This window comes from Paroedura picta, chromosome 6, assembly GCF_049243985.1.
Source record: "Paroedura picta isolate Pp20150507F chromosome 6, Ppicta_v3.0, whole genome shotgun sequence".
NCBI classification, from domain to species: Eukaryota; Metazoa; Chordata; class Lepidosauria; order Squamata; family Gekkonidae; genus Paroedura; species Paroedura picta.
The window spans coordinates 98750784-98769969 of record NC_135374.1 but is presented as its reverse complement, the minus strand read 5'-3'; the positions used below and the strand labels follow the sequence as shown (position 1 = coordinate 98769969).

General features: G+C 40.8%; 1 protein-coding gene and 1 long non-coding RNA gene across 2 annotated transcripts in view; both read left to right on the top strand.

Moving 5' to 3' along the window:
* The window catches only part of CLYBL (citramalyl-CoA lyase), a 216183-nt gene that overhangs the window by 68146 nt on the left and 128851 nt on the right, over window positions 1-19186 (top strand). The window lies entirely within an intron of this gene.
* On the top strand, window positions 13880-18910 carry LOC143840365 (uncharacterized). Its single transcript, XR_013232150.1, has 3 exons — window positions 13880-14041; window positions 17651-17696; window positions 18668-18910. It is a non-coding gene; the product is annotated as an uncharacterized LOC143840365 (long non-coding RNA).

Sequence of the window (19186 nt, the reverse complement as noted above, 5' to 3'; positions counted from 1 at the left end):
ATAGACCTGGATCACTGTGATGTTGAATGGTTTGCCTTGGATTCGAACTGAGATCATTCTGTCGTTTTGGGGATTGTATCCCAAGACTGCTTTTCCTACTCTCTTATTGATTATGAAGGCTACTCCATTTCTTCTGCGAGATTCTTGTCCACAGTAGTATACCTGATGGTCATCTGAATTAAATTCACCCATTCCTGTCCATTTTAGTTCACTGATTCCTAAAATGTCGATGTTCAGTCTTGTCATTTCTTGTTTGACCACGTCCAGCTTACCTTGATTCATGGATCTGACGTTCCAGGTTCCTATGGAATAAAAATCTTTACAGCATCGGACTGTCTTTTCGCCACCAGTTACTTCCACAACTGAGCGTCCTTTCGGCTTTGGCCCAGTCGCTTCATTCATTCTGGCGCTACTTGTACTAGCCGTCTGCTCATCCCCAGTAGCATATTGGACACCTTCCGACCTGAGGGGCTCATCTTCCGGCGTCATATCGTTATGCCTATTGGAACTGTCCATAGAGTTTTCATGGCAAAGATACTGGAGTGGTTTGCCATTTCCTTCTCCAGTGGATCACCTTTTGTCAGAGCTCTCAGCTATGACCTGTCCGTCTTGGGTGGCCCTGCACGGTATAGCTCATAGCTTCACTGAACTACGCAAGCCCCCTTGCCACAACAAGGCAGCGATCCTTGAAGGGGGGCTGTTCTCATTACTGTTCTATTGTTCAACGGTACTACTTATTCTACTGTTATTACTGCTATTATTATTACCATGGCTACCAATTTCTCTGTACTGTTCTGTTCTGTATTTCATGTAAACCGCCCTGAGCCTCAGAGGAGGGAGGTATATGAATGTAATTAATTAATTAATTAATTAAACAGCACTACTTATTTTACTGATATTTGAACAGCCCTCCAATCTCAAACAACTCACCCACAATAGGACAACATCTAATTTATCTTGAAACAAGGGAAGCAGAGCTTGCAATCAACCCAGATGCCAACTTTGCTGTCACAGACAGCACAATCACTGGACCTAACAACATCAACTACAGCATCTCAGGTTCATTCACTTGCTCATCTTCTAACATGACATATGCCGTTAAATGCCAACTATGTCCGTCTGTTCTCTACATTGGGCAAATAGGTCCCACCTTATGACAAAAGGTAAATGGACACTAACGTGACATCAGGACCCACAAAACTGAGAAATCTGTAGGAGAACATTTCAACCTCCCGGAAGACTCAGTGCAGGGCCTCAAAGTAGCTGTTTTATTGCTAAGGAATTTCAGAGACCGGAACAGAAACAACAACAACAACAAGAACAACAAACTCCTCCTCCTTCTTCTGCAGAGCTTCCTTGATGGTCTTTTGCTCTGCTCATAATACCTGATGGGATTGGGTGATATGATGCCACCTTCCCAAATCACACTCTATTATTACCATGGCTACCAATTTCTCTGTACTGTTCTGTTCTATATTTCATGTAACACCGCCTGAGCCTCAGAGGAGGGCGGTAAATAAATAAATAAAATAAATAAATACAAACATCACTATTTACTGATATTTGAACAGCCCTCCAATCTCAAACAACTCCTCGGGCTACAAAGTTGATAAACTCAGAAAAATACTGAGAGGTAATTCATTTGTTTAACCTATCATCTCCGCTAACTTACATGGAGTGATCTAAAAATAAGTCAGAGCATAGGTTTCTCATATATTATACTAATGTTTCATATCTGGTCTAGAATCAAAGTGAAACAAGTCTTGTAACTTAATGTGATCAAAGGCCATGGATGGTTATGGGACCAAGCTGCTTAACAACCATACGTTCAACTCTGGCGTCCAAAGCAAATAGAATAAATAGTGGCCTAGCAGATTGCCTTAAATATAGATGCTCATTGCACTACCAGACATTCCAGAAATGACATAAACTAGGAAGAAATTAAAACTAATGCAAATTACCGCAGGGAAAACAGTGGCTTCTGGATTTAAAATATGTATCTCTTTTAAAGCATATGAAAATGCTTACATATACAATTAAAGAAAGATAACCGCTCCAGACAGATTGACTGTCTTTAACAAATTTCTGCATCTCTAGCTGCACTGATATGCCGTATTTCCTAATTATCACCTTTAAAGGGCCATCTGGGCCCCATTCCTCACCATCAGGGGGCAATTCCATTTACATTGTTCATGGGCTTAGTAGCCTGGTGGAAAAGTTCATTAGAAATCTGAAGAGATGCTTTATGCCTAACATAGCAAATCAAGGAGCTGATATATCTAGGTGCCCACAGGAGAGAAGCATTTAATACATATTTGCACGCACGACAATTCACCCATGGGCTCTTGTCCCCCCCAAAAAAACTGCTTTAAGAAGCATTTAGTTTAGTCTCAAGTGGAGGAAGTGGGAACATTGGATTCCATTATGTTAAAAGAAGAACAATCATAGTCTGGCGTGTCTTTAAGTCTAACCAAAAATAATTTTATCCTGCACTTTTGCTGTACAGCTATGAATTTTCCCTTAATACTCTTTGGTACAAATTGAAAAGCCACTGCAATTATTATGCTAGCACTATAAAGAAATTACCAGTCATTAGCTGAGTCACGAAAACGACATTTTCAATTGCTATATAGTATTCAAGAATATCATTCGTCCTCTGGCTCAATAAGAGTTTTTAATTCCATATTGGACATTCCAAGGGAAGTCTGGCCCTGAGTCGTGTATAACAGTGGTCCCCACCCCCCAGTCCGGAGACCGGGACCGGTCCGTGGATCAGTCAGAACCAGGCCACGGCTCCTCCTCGTCCTCCCCCCCCGTCTGCTGCTTTGGGGGCTGCCCTGCCACTCTGCCGCTGGCTCACCCTTGGTGTTCTCTGGCAGCCGCCGTGGCTGGGACTCCCCCTCGGTGTGGCATTGCGCAGCTGCTGCTAGCAGCGCTGCCCAGCAGGCAGTGGGAAGTCAGGGGCACTGGCGGGAAAGCAAGCAGAGCAGGGGCTCAGGTGGTGTTGGCGACATCCCTCGGCAAAAGACTACCCCCCTGGGCCTCAGTAAAATTGTCAACCCGGTGATAAAATGGTTGGGGACCACTAGTGTATAAAATCCGTGCTTCTTAAGCTACCTTGATATTTATGACAATACAACGGGTTGTAAACCACCCCGAGGCGACTCTCATGAGGCAGCAGTACAGAAGTTCTAATATCAAATAAAATAAATATACGCATTTCAAAGATTTAATTATTTAACTTTTATCAACTTCAGCAGGAAGGAGCGAAGGCAGCACGGGATAGTCTGATCTTTTTAGATCTTGGAAGGTAAGCACGGTTCACACTTGGAAGGGAGACCAAAGACCACCTCTGCTTCTCACTTGCCTTGAAAGACCCTTAATTGGGTTGCCATAATATGGCTATGACTTGACAGTACTTTACACACAGAGACACTACTCAAGCTGAAAGGAAATGCCTACCCCAAAGACACCCACTGCCCAGTCAGATTCACAACTTGGAAGATATTTGAGCCAAAGTTTGAATTGGACTTTCTACCCATTATTTTCTAAAAAGATACCTACTAACTGATAATTGTAACTATGCAAACAGTGCAAACAGGTCCAGGAGAGCGCATTGATGGAGTTCTGGGAGGGAGGGAGCAGGGGCCCTTCAGATGACGGCTTTTCTCAACTGAAACATTGTTCAGACTTCAGGAACCCCCAGAAATGGTGCAATCCTGCAGAATATGGTTGGGAAGCATAGTTGTGTACATGGCCACCCAGGGCCCCTCCGCTTCCCACCTCCTCCAGGCCCACTATTGGCCATTTTAGGAAAGGAGTGGGTGGGTCAACATGACCTTATATGGTCATATTGCCCAATAAATGTTTAACAAATTTTAAAAATATATTTAAAATGAATTAACTCCCACCCATTCAGGAAACCCTTCCAAGGCCATTATGGAACCCTGACTGAGAATGCCTTGATTATGAGAACATTGAGATACAGTTATAGTACTTCGTGCATGCACATCTTCTTGGGACTTTCTCTCTAGCTTTTCTCCTCTGCCACCCATTTTCCCAACACACTTGATAGGAAAAAAATTATTTTACAAAAGTCTTCCTCGGTTGTCTTTATCTTGCTGGGATGGGGGCTCCCGGCTCCCTCCCATGAAGGCCTTGGGGCGTATGTAACTCAAGCAAGCCAGTAATTGTGAACAGAGATTAACAGCGACTACCCAGACTGCCGTCATGGTGAAGGCACTGACACAAAGTCACTTGAAACATTCTTAATTTTGAATTTTGAGCAAATAATTAAAGTGATTGTATGAGGTGTTTGATTTGACAAGTAAGCAGGTAGAGCAGAGGAGAAAGTTGATTTTTCAAAAACATGTTTTGCAAACAATGAAGAATTCTTGCTTAGGTGCGCTGCATAATGTTGAAATGAATCTCTTGGGGCTGCTCAGGAAGGAAACAGCGGTCTTGGACTGAACATCATATGGGCCAATTCTACATTTGTGCATTATCAGCTGGAGAAACTGTGCTACCTAATATAACAAGTGAGGCAGAAAATGTCAAGCCTCAGGAATCTCAGTGGTCTCTTTTTATGGTTTGAATTTTTGTTATTCGGAAAGTTACAAGGGTCTGGGGTATTTTAAGGAGAACTTGCAAATAGAATTCTTTTTCTTTTCTTTTTTAAAAGGTCTGGAATACAACTGGCATATTTACAGTACAATCCTATGCCAAGGTTTAGGGTTTGGGCTTAATCTCAAGTAACCCTGCATAGATTTGATTGATTTAGATTACTATTAGATATTAGATTTATAGAACTGCCCCTGTTGGGTTGCCATAAGTTGGCTGCGACTTTATGGCACTTTCTACCAACAGTGAATTAAATAGTCATACAGAGGACCAAAACTGAGTAAAGAAGAATGCTTCCAAACTTGGAGCTGCTATATAGTAATATATAGTAGGCTGCCTTGACAGTCTCTAAAACTGAGTTGAATCCAACAAACTTTTTGCAAGCTGAAGGTAGGCTTGACTACCCCAAAATATTATTCTAGTTATGTATACCTGGCTTTTCTCCACAATGGGGAACATCATGGAGGGCCCTTATCCAGTCTGTACTGTGGCAGCTGCATGGGTTACCAGTGGTGTTCCAGATCAGGTTTAAGGTTTTGGATCTTGACCTTTAAGGCCATTCGCGGTCTGGGTCCGGCATACCTGAGGAACTGCCTATCTCCTTATGCCCCTAGCAGGACATTATGCTCTGCTAATCTAAACAGAGTCTCCGGCTCAAGTGGGGTCTGCCTGGCCTCAACCAGGGCCTTTTTGGTCTTGGCCTCAACCTGGTGGTATGAGCTCCCAGAAGAACTGAGGGCCCTGACAGAGCTCCCACGGTTCTTCAGGGCCTACAAGATGGAGCTCTGCCACCAGGCGTTTGATTGAGGCTTGGTGGCAGAACATTGATTGGGCAGGGGGGATGGGGGGAGTTGTTTGGGGTTGTTCGTTCTTATCTGTTTTAAATTGTATTTTCCTTTGTTGTGAACCTCACTGAGTCGGGTGGCCAGGAGGGGCAGTATATAAATCTAGTAGGCAGGCAGGCAGGAAGGCAGACAGACAGACAGAAAGAGTGTAGTTCTATATCCAGTGCGTACACTTCAGGTCCTCCAGGCTGTTGCTGTGGCTTGGTCTAAGTTCTCTTTCCATTACCAGTTGTGTTAAGTCTCACCCAATATCATATCAGTGAAGTTCCAAGTTAATAAATGTTACCTATCCAGGGGTGAGTTGTCTTCAGAGTGGATCTATGATATTTTTATATCTTTGTAGCAGTGTGTAAAGTGCAGATTCCAAACTAGTGGAAGCTATCTAAGGAAGGCTGGAGACTTGATTGACAAGTCTTCACCTATGGATGGTTAAGATTCAGGATTTCTAGAAGTGCAGGGAGGAAAAGAGTGTTTTTTGAAATGACTTCTACAATGTATAGGAAGTAAAGGCATGTAGGGGTGGGGGTACAGGAACAGTTCCGTGTGTGTGTGTGAGAGAGAGGGGGGGGGGCAGAATACCACTTGTGAGGCTCCCCCACACTAGAGATGGCCACCCTGCCATCTGCAATCCCATCACCCAAGAGTGGCCCACCAGCCTCATAATTGGGAAAGAGGGGGTGGTTACAGCATCCAGATCCTCTTCCTTTCCAGATTAGCTCTCCCACACTTTCTGTCTCTCTCCAGTATGTGCCCGGTCTTTTGCTTTATCCTCAGTCAGGTGTGGTGCCTTATCTGTTACAGGCTTTGATGCTGGTCAATGACCGTAATAAATAAAATAATAATAATATCTGTTACAGGATTCCCAGCCCCCACCAGGCCTGTCTTTAATTTTCTCCTACCTAGGGGAAGCATTTCAGGGATATTTTGGCCTGCAAAAGGAAGGAGAGAAGTTGCACTCTGAGGACAGAAATCCCTTCAGTCTGCCAAAATGTTAGGTGGAATCCAGGTCTGTAGGTAGGATTGCCAATTCTGGAGTTCTTCTCCTGAGAAGACTGTCTTTATTTTGAAAGGAAAACTGACTTAGAGGAGGAATTCTGCTTGGTTCAAACACAGAGATTTTCTGTTGCATACTATTTTGAATCTGTTTATTTTATTTTATTTTATTTTATTTTATTTTATTTTATTTTATTTTATTTTATTTTATTTTATTTTATTTTATTTTATTTTATTTTATTTTATTTTATTTTATTTTATTTTATTTTATTTCTCTTAACAATAGATAATGAAAACAAGTCTTTCTTGGCCAGGCTTTCTCAAACAGGGTTTTGTGAACTCCTAGGGTTTCTTGATTTGCTCTGGAAGGGTTTCCTGAATGGGTGGGAGATAATTAGTGTTTTGCATATTTTTAAAAATTGTTAACATTTATTGGGTAATATGACCATATACAGTCATGTTTACCTGCTCCCCCTTCCAAAATGGCCAATGAAGGGCCTGGAGGGGCGGGAAGGGGAGGGACCCCAGGTAGACATGTTCACAGAGATGCTTCCCAACCATATTCTGCACAATTGTGCTGCTTCTGGGGTTTCTCAAAGCCTGAGGAATGTTTCAGGGGTTTCCAGATGGTACAAAAATGGTAGAAGGCTGTTCTAGGCCAATGCTTACTTTTAAGACATGAAGAGTAAAAATTTAAAAATATTGTTGGCACCCCAAACAGCTCCGTTATAAGTAAGTTTGTAGGACAAGACAGAATTGGATTGGGGGCTTTCTTGGGGACAACAGGACTATTAACATGCATCCACTATGTTTATTATAATGGGTTGGGAATTGTTAGACTATCTAACAGCTGCTTGCAATTTTGTGCTGATATTTATTTGGTGTATTTTAGGCTTGGCCTGAACTAGAAGCACAAAGGCCTTCTAAAGAATTAATATAAACTTTGCTTGTAAAATCCCAAGTTTTATGGTGCAATTTCTGTGGAACAGATCCTTTTGTTTTAATAGGGTAGATGTTACTTAAAACCAAATGACATGTTTCTGATATTTTCCTTCTGTATTAGGTTGAGACAGAATGAAAGTGGACTCTTTCAGTATCACAATAAGATCCATTGCTATTACTTAGTTTATTACATATTACTTACTTGATTAATGTTGTCCGTCTCTTGAATATGTTGTTCAGCTCTTACTGGAGTGCTTCATGTACAGTCCACCAGCACAAAACTCTGTATATGAGAATTTCTGTGTTCAGTTCTGATATGTCATTACTCACGATAAAAACTGGGCCTATGTTGTCATTGTTGTTGTCATTGTGGGCCACCATACACACATTAGTAAGCATGACATATCCAGGTCTACCCTGTCTACCAGCAGGGGATGGGGGTTAGGGTTACCGATTTCAGTTTGGGAAACTCCTAGAGATTTGGGATAAGAGCCTGGGGAGGACAGGGACATCAGTGGAGTACAATGCCATGGAGCCCACCCATCCTTTTTCAATCTTTTGACTATGCACTGAAATATTTTTCAGGCTTCGGGGAACCCCGGAAGTTCTGATATGCCTCCAGGGGCAGAAGAGAGATGTGGGAGCCAATCAGTCAATCATTTTCCATGTCCATTGTGGAGAAACAGACTAGACCTCTAGAGCAACAGGGGTAGTGGGCTCCATAGAATCATAGAATCATAGAGTTGGAAGGGGCCATACAGGCCATCTAGTCCAACCCCCTGCTCTACGCAGGATCAGTAATATCTAATGATGTCAGTAGCCATTCATGCTTCTGGGAAAAGCCACCTAACCCCTGGGGAGCTCTCACCTAACCCCAGGGTTGCCCAGAACCCAAACATCCATTTTCTCCAAGAGAATTAATACGTGTAGTCTGGAGATGAGCTGTAATTCCAGGAGCCCCCCAGGTTTTCCTAAAGGCTAAAACAGAAAACCAGCTGCTCCCACAAGAGTGCCAACGAAGAATGACAACAGCTGAACAATAAAGTTCTTTTACTTTAAAACATTCAAAAGCTCATTCATATACAAATAATTGGGGGCATCGGCATAATTAGGTCCAAGACTTCACTCTTCTTTTCATGCACAAAGGTTTTCATCAGTATAATGAATGTATAATTACATAAATTATATCAATGTACAAAAAGACATAGCAATACTATAAAAATGCCAGGCTTCCTTTTACATACCTCCTTTGTAATTTTAATCAATTCTTGCTTATGAATCACATGAATTTCTCTCTCTCTCGCTTTCTCTATTGACATCCAGTGTTGTGTCCACTCTCCATGACATCAACCCCACGTCTTTGCTTCTTGGACTCACTCAGATGCAGAATTTCCCCATTTAGCTAGCCTTGTAGAATTTTGCTTGCATATGTTTTTGCTTGCGTGTGAATTCTGAAGGTATCCCAATATTTTCCCCAAATAAATCCCCTTGAGTGTAAGTTTAATTGTCATCTTTATTTGAAAAGGGTTTCTCCCAGGGAAAGGACCCCATAAAAATTGGTAGAAAAGATCTTACATTACCCAGCCTCTTGCTACATTCATAATTCCCCATAATTCTTTTCAAGGGATCAAATTTGGTTAACAGTGCAATGACGCAGCAAGTTTCAAAAGATCTTAAAGGAGAATCAGTCTCCCTCAGAAAAAGCATGACAGGTCCCATGTTGCATTAAGACCATGAGGTATTATAGTACCCAAATTGAATATGTACTAACATGTCTCTTTGAAGCAGCTTTTGTGCCACATCCACTCTCTGATGTGCACATGTTGTAATATGTTCTATACCAAAGAAACAACAGGTCATCCAGTGTATGCTGACATGCATCCCAGGGCTCTGTCAAGGGGGCTTCCTTAATATGCCTTTTAAACATGATAAATGCTCCATTGTGCAGAACTTCAACAGTCTGGTGGAAATTCCTACATATAGCAAGTCACAGGGACATCTTATACAATAAATAACATTTTTGGACAGGAAGTTAATGAATGAAGAAATTACAATCTTAAAGTTATATCTCGAGCAATGAAACATGTCAGTTTCAAAAGACCACTTGCAAACAGAACAGTTTCCATGTTTAAAGTTACCCTTAGTTGAATCTCTTAAAGGGAATCCCTCTCATAGCCACCTGGAGTAACCAATTCTCCTATGTTGTGGCTCCTACACCATGCTAGTAAAGGATTGTCCTTACAACCCTGTATGTCCACTATCAAATGCCAATGACGATTCAGTATGCTTTTGATCTGATAAGCATAAAAAGAGAATTCAAAAGAACACATGGAGACCATGACATTGAGAAAAATAATTTTTACATGGTCCATTTGAGCCACAAATTTAAGAGGCTCATGCTGCACATTAATCCAGTTGCAAAAATCAAAATATTTGGTGTGATCATCTAAAAGACTTGTGTAAAAGAAAATGTACTAAAAAGGGGTTAACATCCATATTGCATAACCACGATTTCTCCATCTCTAACATAAACAAATTAGCTACGACAAGCGCAGTCACTGTTCCCATTGAAATTCCATGAAATTCTAAATAAGGGCTACTCAAAAAAGTTATTTTCTAATACAATGTCCGAAAGATCCATCAAAAATGGGTGAGTGGGTGTTTATGCTCACGACTAAACTGTTCTCCACTGTATTTCTTGCTTTTTCATGACTTGCTTTTTCATTGGAGGTTTCATGCTGGACTGCAGGCTGGAGTTTTAGTTGTGGCAGGTTGCCCCACCTCTTCCTGCACCCACCTGGGGGAGCATTTGGCCGGTGCACCTCATCTGCCCCCGATTTGTGATCCTGCATGGGAACTGGGGCAGTGAAGTTCCCAGTGCCTAAACAGTCCATGTGGAATATCAATCCTTAATGCTGTCACATCCATGCAGAAGCTTCAGGCATAATTACTATCTTAATTGCTCTTATAAAATGAGTTGTGTCACACAACAAAGAATTATAAGCTGGCAAGAGTATTCATAGATGATGATACAAAAACTTGGACAGGGGCTCCAAAAGTGAGCCTCATTGAGCCACCATTGTTCTTCCTAGTGTAGGATTATTATTCGTATGAATTTTAGGCAAAGCATACATGCTTGGAATTTTAGGAAATCTATTCTCAAGAAATTGTACTTCCACCTTTGAAATAAAATTTACATCAAGTCTCTCATGCACTACTATTTTAATAACTTTTAACACTCCATCAGTCTTATTGTACCCAACCGGTTTATAGTATTTGTGATCTGACAACTGTCTATTAATCTCATTTTCAAAATCAATCTAATCCAAAACAACTATACACTCCTCTTGTCGACTGGTTTAATGACGATGTTCTGATCTCTTTGCAACTGTCACAACACTTCAAATTCCTTGTTATCTAGATCTTCTGGATAAAATCTTGTGCATGTTTAATATCTTTAAGAACTATCTTTTCAAACATTCTTTTGAATGTTTTGGATTAAAAGTGCTTTATTGTTCACCCACCTAAAGGCTGGCATAAATCAATGACATGTTGATTTATTATTAAAATAAATGTGAAATTCAATCCCCTTTTATCCCACATTGCACCATCTTAGCCCCCCTTGACCAAGGACTGCTAGGTCACAATGACCTTTTCAGATATTTAATTTTGGTGCACAAAACCACACATAATAGAAACGCATGTCACCTGTGATCCTCCTCAAGTTTCCAGTGGGGGCAGAGATATTGGGGGCCATGACATCATGTGTCACATCTACATAGAGCCAGTTTGGTGTAGTGGTTAGGAGTGCGGACTTCTAATCTGGCATGCCGGGTTCGATTCTTTTCCTCATTAGAAAGCTATTCCAACTCCTTAATCATTTTGATTATCCTCATCTGCATTTTTCAGCTCTGCTATATCCCTTAAGATCGCCACTACAAGAATTGTGTACTAGTCATGCATGAATTACAATGTTGAATGGCAGAATGGAGCTGTTTTGGCCACCTCTCCTTTTTGCTGGCACAAGAAAGTTTTCCGCAAAATATCTGATATTTTACACTCAAATCATTGCCAGGTCTAGAAACTGGAACACCCTGAAAGCTATTGGACCACCTAGTTCATGTCATACTTCCTCTGTGCCTTTGGAAACCTCCTACTAGCCATGCGTTTTCTTATTTCTTCTTCAGGGTTGCCAGGTCTCGGGGTCTGAGGAGAAGTTTTGGAATGCCAGCTTCTTGCTCAAGGACTCTAACACAAGGCATTAGACCAAAAGTCCCAAAGGAGGCTGTTAGTTCTTGGTTTGAGGATGGCTTTGTTGTTGTCTTAGCAACCTGAACAGCCAAGTTTGCTCCAAGATCATCAGAGTTGGAATAAAGTAGGGTTGGCCACCATCAGTACCTGAATAGGAAACCACCAAGGAAGATAGATTGCTACGTAGAGAAAGGCAATGGCAAACTACTTCTGCTCAACTCTTTTCTTGAACACCCTGTGGTTGGGGTTGCCATGAGTTGGCTAAGACTCCATGGCACGTTCTTGTTCTTCTTGTCACTTTGTTATTACCCATCATGCACTATGTCTGAGATATCAGTATGTAAGTTTTGTCTCAGATCATGTATTACTAAGTTTTTGGCCCATCCCACCGTTTTCTGCCTTAACCTGCAGTTAATGAAAGGATTCTTGGAAGAAGGCTTTCATCCGAAAACAAGCTTAAAACTTGTGGCTTATTCATTGTTACTCAGTTTTACATTATAAGCTGAATTACTCTGAAACTAGTTGTAAACAAGGTTGTTTTGGAAAAAATATATTCTTGTCATTTCCTGATTTAAACTGTTTTGGCTTACATGGTTTCTGCGAATGTTTTTTGTATCTTGCTTAACTTTGTGGTCTAGCAGTACTGCCCTTCTTCATGTATTTGCGATGCTTCTTCTATGGCCAAGGCTTAGGCCATGTGAAAGGTGGCTTGATCATACATTTTGATGGCTGGTCCTTCCTGCTTCTGCATCCTCTGAAGAACCAGTGGGCAGTATCTGCTAAGCAAATTTTAGGCAAAGATGGAAGCCTTCTTACAAACCTAAGTAGGCTTCCTCCAACATATACAGCTTTTTGTGCAGTGAACTAGAGATAGGCTCTTTCAGTCCCAGTTGCACTGTGTATGGGAAACCTTGTAATGAATTTTCCTCAAGTGAGTTAAAGCAAAAAAGTTATTACAGATCCCCACTGTGTTTTTCCTGAGGGTCTTTTGACCCACAAGAACATAATTTCAGGGGGAATCAGTGGAAAGGAGAGGGGCAATGTTGCCGCTTTTTAAAAAATGCCCTTAACTATTCTACACTCCATGGCTTGTAAGGCCATCACATCCAGGAGGGGAAACATCTATGTTTTTTGGGGGTGGAGTCTGAAGAAACTGGGAAACTGGGGAATGCAGGGATTTCAATTAAGTATATTGTCACAGAATGCACTTCCCAAAGTGGCCGTTCTCTCCAAGTGAACTTAGAAATAGGGATGCCATTTCTAGGTGGGACCAGGGGATCTCCTGGAATTACAGCTCATCTCCAGACTACAGAGATCAGTTCCCCTGGAGCAATATGGATGCTTTGGAAGGTGGATTCTATGGCCTTGCACCCCGTTGAGGTCCCTGTCCTCCCCAGCGTCTATCCCCAAACTTCCAGGTTTTGCCCAGTATAGATCTGGCAGCTCTACCCCCCCCCCATGCCCACTGGTGGCCTTGGAGGACCTGGAAATAATAGTGGGAGATCTCCAGCTACTACTTGGAGGCTGCAACTCTAATAGCTAGACATGTTAACATGATGAGTAGAATCCTAGTTTTAAAAAAGGCTCCTGGAATGTACTTCTTAAGCCTGCTTATTGGACATTGGATATTTACATTCCAAAGGAAGAATTACGTTTTTATACTAACCCACAATGTCAAAGAGGAAACATCAGACCAGACGTCTCCCTCATATGCCCCTAGTCAGTGACCAGTGAGGTTTATTTCCCACAGGATGATTCACCCCTTGCAGCCTGCAGTGGTTCTGTCCAAGCAATGCTTCACCACTGGATTCTCTTCTCTGCATAAACTGGCTTTGAGGCTTAGGATTTTCCTGCTTCTGTAGCATTTCACAAAAATATAATACATGGCCATGCCTTGACTAATGCAGAAGCTTTAAAGAAGATTATTTCCAGAACCTGAGAAACCCAGGCCCGCTTTCTTCCGATAATAGCTCTAGTCAAGCCTTTGACACAGTGTGGTAATGATTTCTAACATCTATTTAGTTTGGATTTAGAGAGAGCGCCAACTTACACCAGAGTCTATTACTGTAGTCTCCCTCGCAAGCATTGTGTGGGAGGTTTAAAAACCGATTATTTTAAGAACTGTACAAACCCGAAACGGCATTTTTATTATCGCTTTAAAAGAAAATCCTTTACGCAGACAACAAGGCTGAATTCTAACATCTTTTTTTTTTCCCCTCCCCAGTTTGGTTTTTAGAGTCAGACCCAACCTACGCTGAATTGGCTTCCTTTGATGCTACAGTATCGAAGACGGAGGGGAGGGACAGATGGAACAAAAGTCCTAATTGCCCAAATTTACAATAGGTTCTCAGCAGCAGCTGCCACAAAAGAAATGTTAATGGTGCACAAAGGTAAATTGAAGGAAGCTAATTCCAACTTAGGGACAATTCAGAACTTATACTGAGTTATTTTTAAACTCCTTCCTGTACATTGTGAGCCCTGCATTTTGTCATAAGGAGAGTTTTCGTTATGTCTCAGGCATTAGTCATGATGACCCCTCGTGTCCTCCAGTATCCTTGAAATAAAATCATTATGTGTAGGAAGGTGGAAGGGGACAGAAAAGCTTCCCATTGCTCTGGTTTAGATTCCCTGAAAATCATCTTGTTCCAAACAGGCGATATTTCGGATTATATTGCTTCCACTGAGAAGGGTGGTATTGTTGTTAATTATCATTATTAATTATTACTCTTTCCCTGGCAATGGAAAGATCTGCAGCTGTAACAGATGGCCACGGTGTTTTCCATGTTTCAGCCATGAAGCCAGGCCAAAAGGTCACCCGCCAAGCATCCGTACCACCATCGATTCAACAGCATCATGGTGGATGTGCGCACTTATCACATTAATGTTTGCCTGAGATTGTTTCCCCCAAGTACCTTGTACAGACATCATTTCTCTTCTGTGCATGATCATCTTTCCCATGTCTCTTTTTATAACAGCAACTCCCAAGCTTGATGTTGTAATTAGTTAAGAGCACGCTATAAAATTAAAATTGCTTTTCCAGGAACACGTGCTCCCCATTTCATGCTGTGAGGATCTCCCTTTAATTAAACACATTTTAAGGCTTGGGCCTGCTTTTTTTTTTTTTTAATCTCCCACATACACACTGAACATTATTACCTCTTATGATAATCAGTGCAACTGGGGATTGCCATTTCAGCTTTTTGTACTGATTTTCTTTACTAGCGAGTCTTCTGATTTTGGGTGGAGGTCAGAGAAGCAGTGTGCTCATTTCCCAAGAATTGCTAGCTACACGAGAATAGATGATGTGTTTAAACTTAAAGAGCAAAATAATCCACCACCCATAACCACATAACCAAGCTAGTACCAGAACCAGATACTGAACAGATCTGTGATCAGAAATAATAGAGAGGTCAATTAGCTAACTGTATCTTTCCATCACAGCATCATACCTGCATACCTTCTTTGCACACTGTGGGGAACCCATGTGTGTCATGGTTTTGTTATTAAAGCTACAGCGTTAGGTCATTTATGGCACCATTCTAAGCATTAGGAAGGGTGTGGATCTTCCCAGGACTGTATTGTCAATCACTTAGTTTAATACATTTTAACCCTTTTAACAGATTTAAAAGGTTACCCTGTTTTATTAGGAAGTAGATTATTAACAGATTAGTGAAAATATTTTCCCCTCTCTTACACACAAGTGCCTTTCCTTAAGTGGCAATGGTTATGCCTTTTTGGAAAAGAGTCAATGTGGATAGTACGTCAGACTAGGACCAGAGTCCTGGATTCAAATCCCCATTTAGCCCGTGTACCTTGGAACAGTCATCATAAACTACCTCAAAGAGCTATTGTGAGGGTAAAGGAGAAGAGCCATAAATACTTCTATATAAGCTCCTTGGAAGAAGGATGAGATGATTAAATAATTAACATAAAAAGTGACAAACTACTAGCTTGCTCAATTTTTTCCTACCTCTTAAACTTGTGGTACCTATAGCATCAGGGCTGCTTTCAGGGGCTGAGAATGCAAAAATAGTATTGTAATATATTTTAATTTCAACATAAGTACAATTTGCCAGGTACCCCCAGATGTCCCTCCAGAAGTGGGACAATCTGGTCACCTTAGGCTATGTTAACTGCTCTGGAGAACCAATTTTAATGACACTTGGTCAGGAAATACTGAGCAAAGAAAACACGTGGAAGAGACCATACTAAGTTTCATGTGAAGTAGGCTTTCTCAACCAGGGTTTCGTGAAACCCTGCGGTTTCTTTACAGTCCTGGAAGGGTTTCCTGAATGAGTGGGAGCTAGTTATTTTTCTATATATTTTAAATTTGTTAAACATTTATCAGGTGATATGGCCATATATGGTCATGTCGACCACCCCAGAATAAGGTGACCAGATTTTAACAATGGTAAAGCGGGACACCATTGACCGGGGAGGGGGGGTTCTTGATTAAAAATTTGGTCTATATGGAGCAACAAAAAGTTTCATAGAATGCATAGAATGCAAAAATAGTATTATAATATATATTTTTTAATTTCAACATAAGTACAATTTGCCAGGTGCCCCTAGATGTCCAAAAGTGGGACAATGTGGTCACCTTACCCCAGAAGGCCAGTGATGTGACTAGAGGGGGTGTGGAGGGGAGGGGCCATTCTGCATGATCTCATCACTTCTTGGGTTTCTCAAAGCCTGAAAAATATTTCAGGGGTTTCTCAACGGTAAAAAAAGTCGAGAAAGGCTGATACAGAGTGACGCTGCTAACAAATGTTGGTAATTTTAGCTGTGGACTGCTATGACTTTTCTAAAATTATAAAGAGGAACTTCATTCCTCAGTATTCATTACAAAACTGGGTAAGAGAAGGGAACTGTTAATATCCCATGCTTGACGTGGTTTCTATGCACTGCCTTTTGAATAGTGTCACTAAATCACTGTTCAATGGCTGTAGTTATGAAAAGCCAGAGGTTAAATGATCTGGGAGTAAAATGTCATTTCATGGAAGTGAAATTAATCTTCTGAGGCTTGTCGTACTCTTGGGGGTTTCTTTTCCTTCGGAGGACTTTAGAGTTTAGTAATTTTATTAACTGAGGAAAAGGGGAATAAATATCGCTAGCTTCTCTTTACCGTCGTAATTGCGAAATTTATTGTGTGTTGTGTTTTAGGAATTTTAAATCGACAAACTGTGAAAGGCAATGAAAGTAAAATCAAATTGCACTTTTCTCTCTTTCATAGGTGTTACTTTCAAACGTCGTGTGGCTAGCTGAAAAGACTAATTGTTGCTTGCAGCTAAACAGATGATAAATTTTATAAATTATATTATTACCGGGTATTGACACAAAAGCTTTGTATCCCAAGTCTGTCACCTTTTTAGGTTGGATTTTTTTTTTGCTGTTGACAAGGTTTTATAGCACATCAGCAGAATGTGTTGACATATATTCAAATCACTGATTAAATGTTTAGAAACGTGCCACTCAGAAAATAACCCTGATGGTTTTAGAAATCAGCTTTTTAGGGGCCTCGACACGTACACCTTGTTCTTGCATGCTGTAGGAGCAATACATGCCACTAATTAACACAGTGCCTTTGTAACATGAGGCTATTTTAAGAATTCACTCAGTTTTTCCTGGTTTTGTTTTTTACCTTTACAAAACTGTGTGCAAACCAAGTTGCAAAAATCACCCGCCTCCTGCCAATGCTGCTGAGCCTAGGAAACCAATAGGTGTCATTTAACCACCTTTATGTTATTTCTGGTGTATCCTGGAAGTGACATCATTGGGGAATGTCCTGGAAGTGACATCTGGGTGATGCTCTAGTATTAATCCAAAACTCTATGGTTAGACTATAGAGTTTGGGACAAATGCTAGAGTACAGCCAGCAAGATGCTGTCTCCTAAGTTCATTAGGAGCCACAGTAATAAATACAAAATATAATTTATTGTTGCATTTGTAATGCTTTACCTCCAAAGTTAAAACACTTTCTCTCTTCGTTCCTTATTTAGCTCATGGTGTTTGATTGGCTGATTAATTCTTTTCAACAGATTAAAGGTACAGACTTTTAACATATTGCTCTGGAAATATGAACAAATTGATTTTTAAAAATTTAATCCAATTTTTGAAATTAAGCATCAGTTTGAAAATTCCTTCCTGAACGCCAAGAAGTAGCCAGTGGAGACATGCAAATACGCCTCCGGGGGGAGGTGGGATATAAATTAAATATTATTATTATTATTATTATTATTATTATTATTATTATTATTGATAATAATAATAATAATAATAATAATTTTTTTAAAAAAGAGAGAGGATCTTCCTTCTTCATTCTCCAGCTAGTAAATAATATTCTATGGCAGTTAGAGCTGCTGAAACATCGTCAGAGTCACTGCCAAGTAAAGTGCATTTAATCTAAATTAGAAGCCTGAGAGAGTGAATCATGGTTTATCCAATGAGCTTACTAAAAGGTACTCCTTGATAACACTACCACCTAACGATCCAATACCACTGTGTAGGTCATCCTGTCGGTCTACATCCCTGCTCATTTAGGCAAGGGACACCTGGAACTGGCCATATCCCAGTCTTTCATTTCCTGACCTGCTAAGCATCTGTCTTGTCTTGATGGATCAACCTTTACTCAGGCAACCCAAATAAGTGACCAACAGTGTAATTCTTACGTGTTCGCTGGAGGAAGTTTTCATTCCGAAATACAAAAGCTGCAAGTCCAAAGAGGGTCACTTCTTCAATTGTGCCCAACCAGTTTGTCACCCACTTCACATTTAAAGCACACACTGGCAACCCAGGTGTTGGTAATGTACTGATTTAAAGGGGCAAAGGGAGTCCCTTTACTGAAGAGCTATTGCCTATGCGATATCCTGTACCTGTAATACTGGTAATGTTATATGATGTTATATTAAGGTAGGTTAACTGTAGATCTGGATAGATCCAGTGTTAGGGTGTGCTTTACTGGCTACAGATGAAAATATGATTTTGTTACTTTACATAATGTGTTGCTTTCATTGTAGACTACAATTGCAACCACTGAAGAAGCAATAGAAAGCGGGATTGAATACCTGGGACCCAGTTCTGGCTGCAAAATTATTTAGGATTTAATAAATCTCAAGAAGACACAACCTTTTCCTTATTGGTTTCGTTTGCTTTGGGTGTATTTCTACAAGAAACCAACCATGTTTCTTCATTTGGACTGTCAATCAATCCAAGCAGCCAATCTCCTTCCTCCATTTTTAAAGCAGTTTAAAGGTTCCGTGATGCCCGCTATTTTTTTAATTCATACTTCTCCATTGCAATACCTATGCATGGAATCATAGATGCATAGTGCTTTTGAATGCCACTTTTGAGAGCCATGCTTTGTGCCACAAACAAATCTTTATTTGTATTTATCCCCATCTCAGGGGGCCTCGCTGCCTTTTCTCCCCCTGTCACATCTGTCTCCTTTCAAGATCTTTTATTTCTGGCATCGCCTACACACATCTCCACCTGTTTGTTGCTACAAGCACGTCAGCATTAAAAAAAATTTCCTGTCC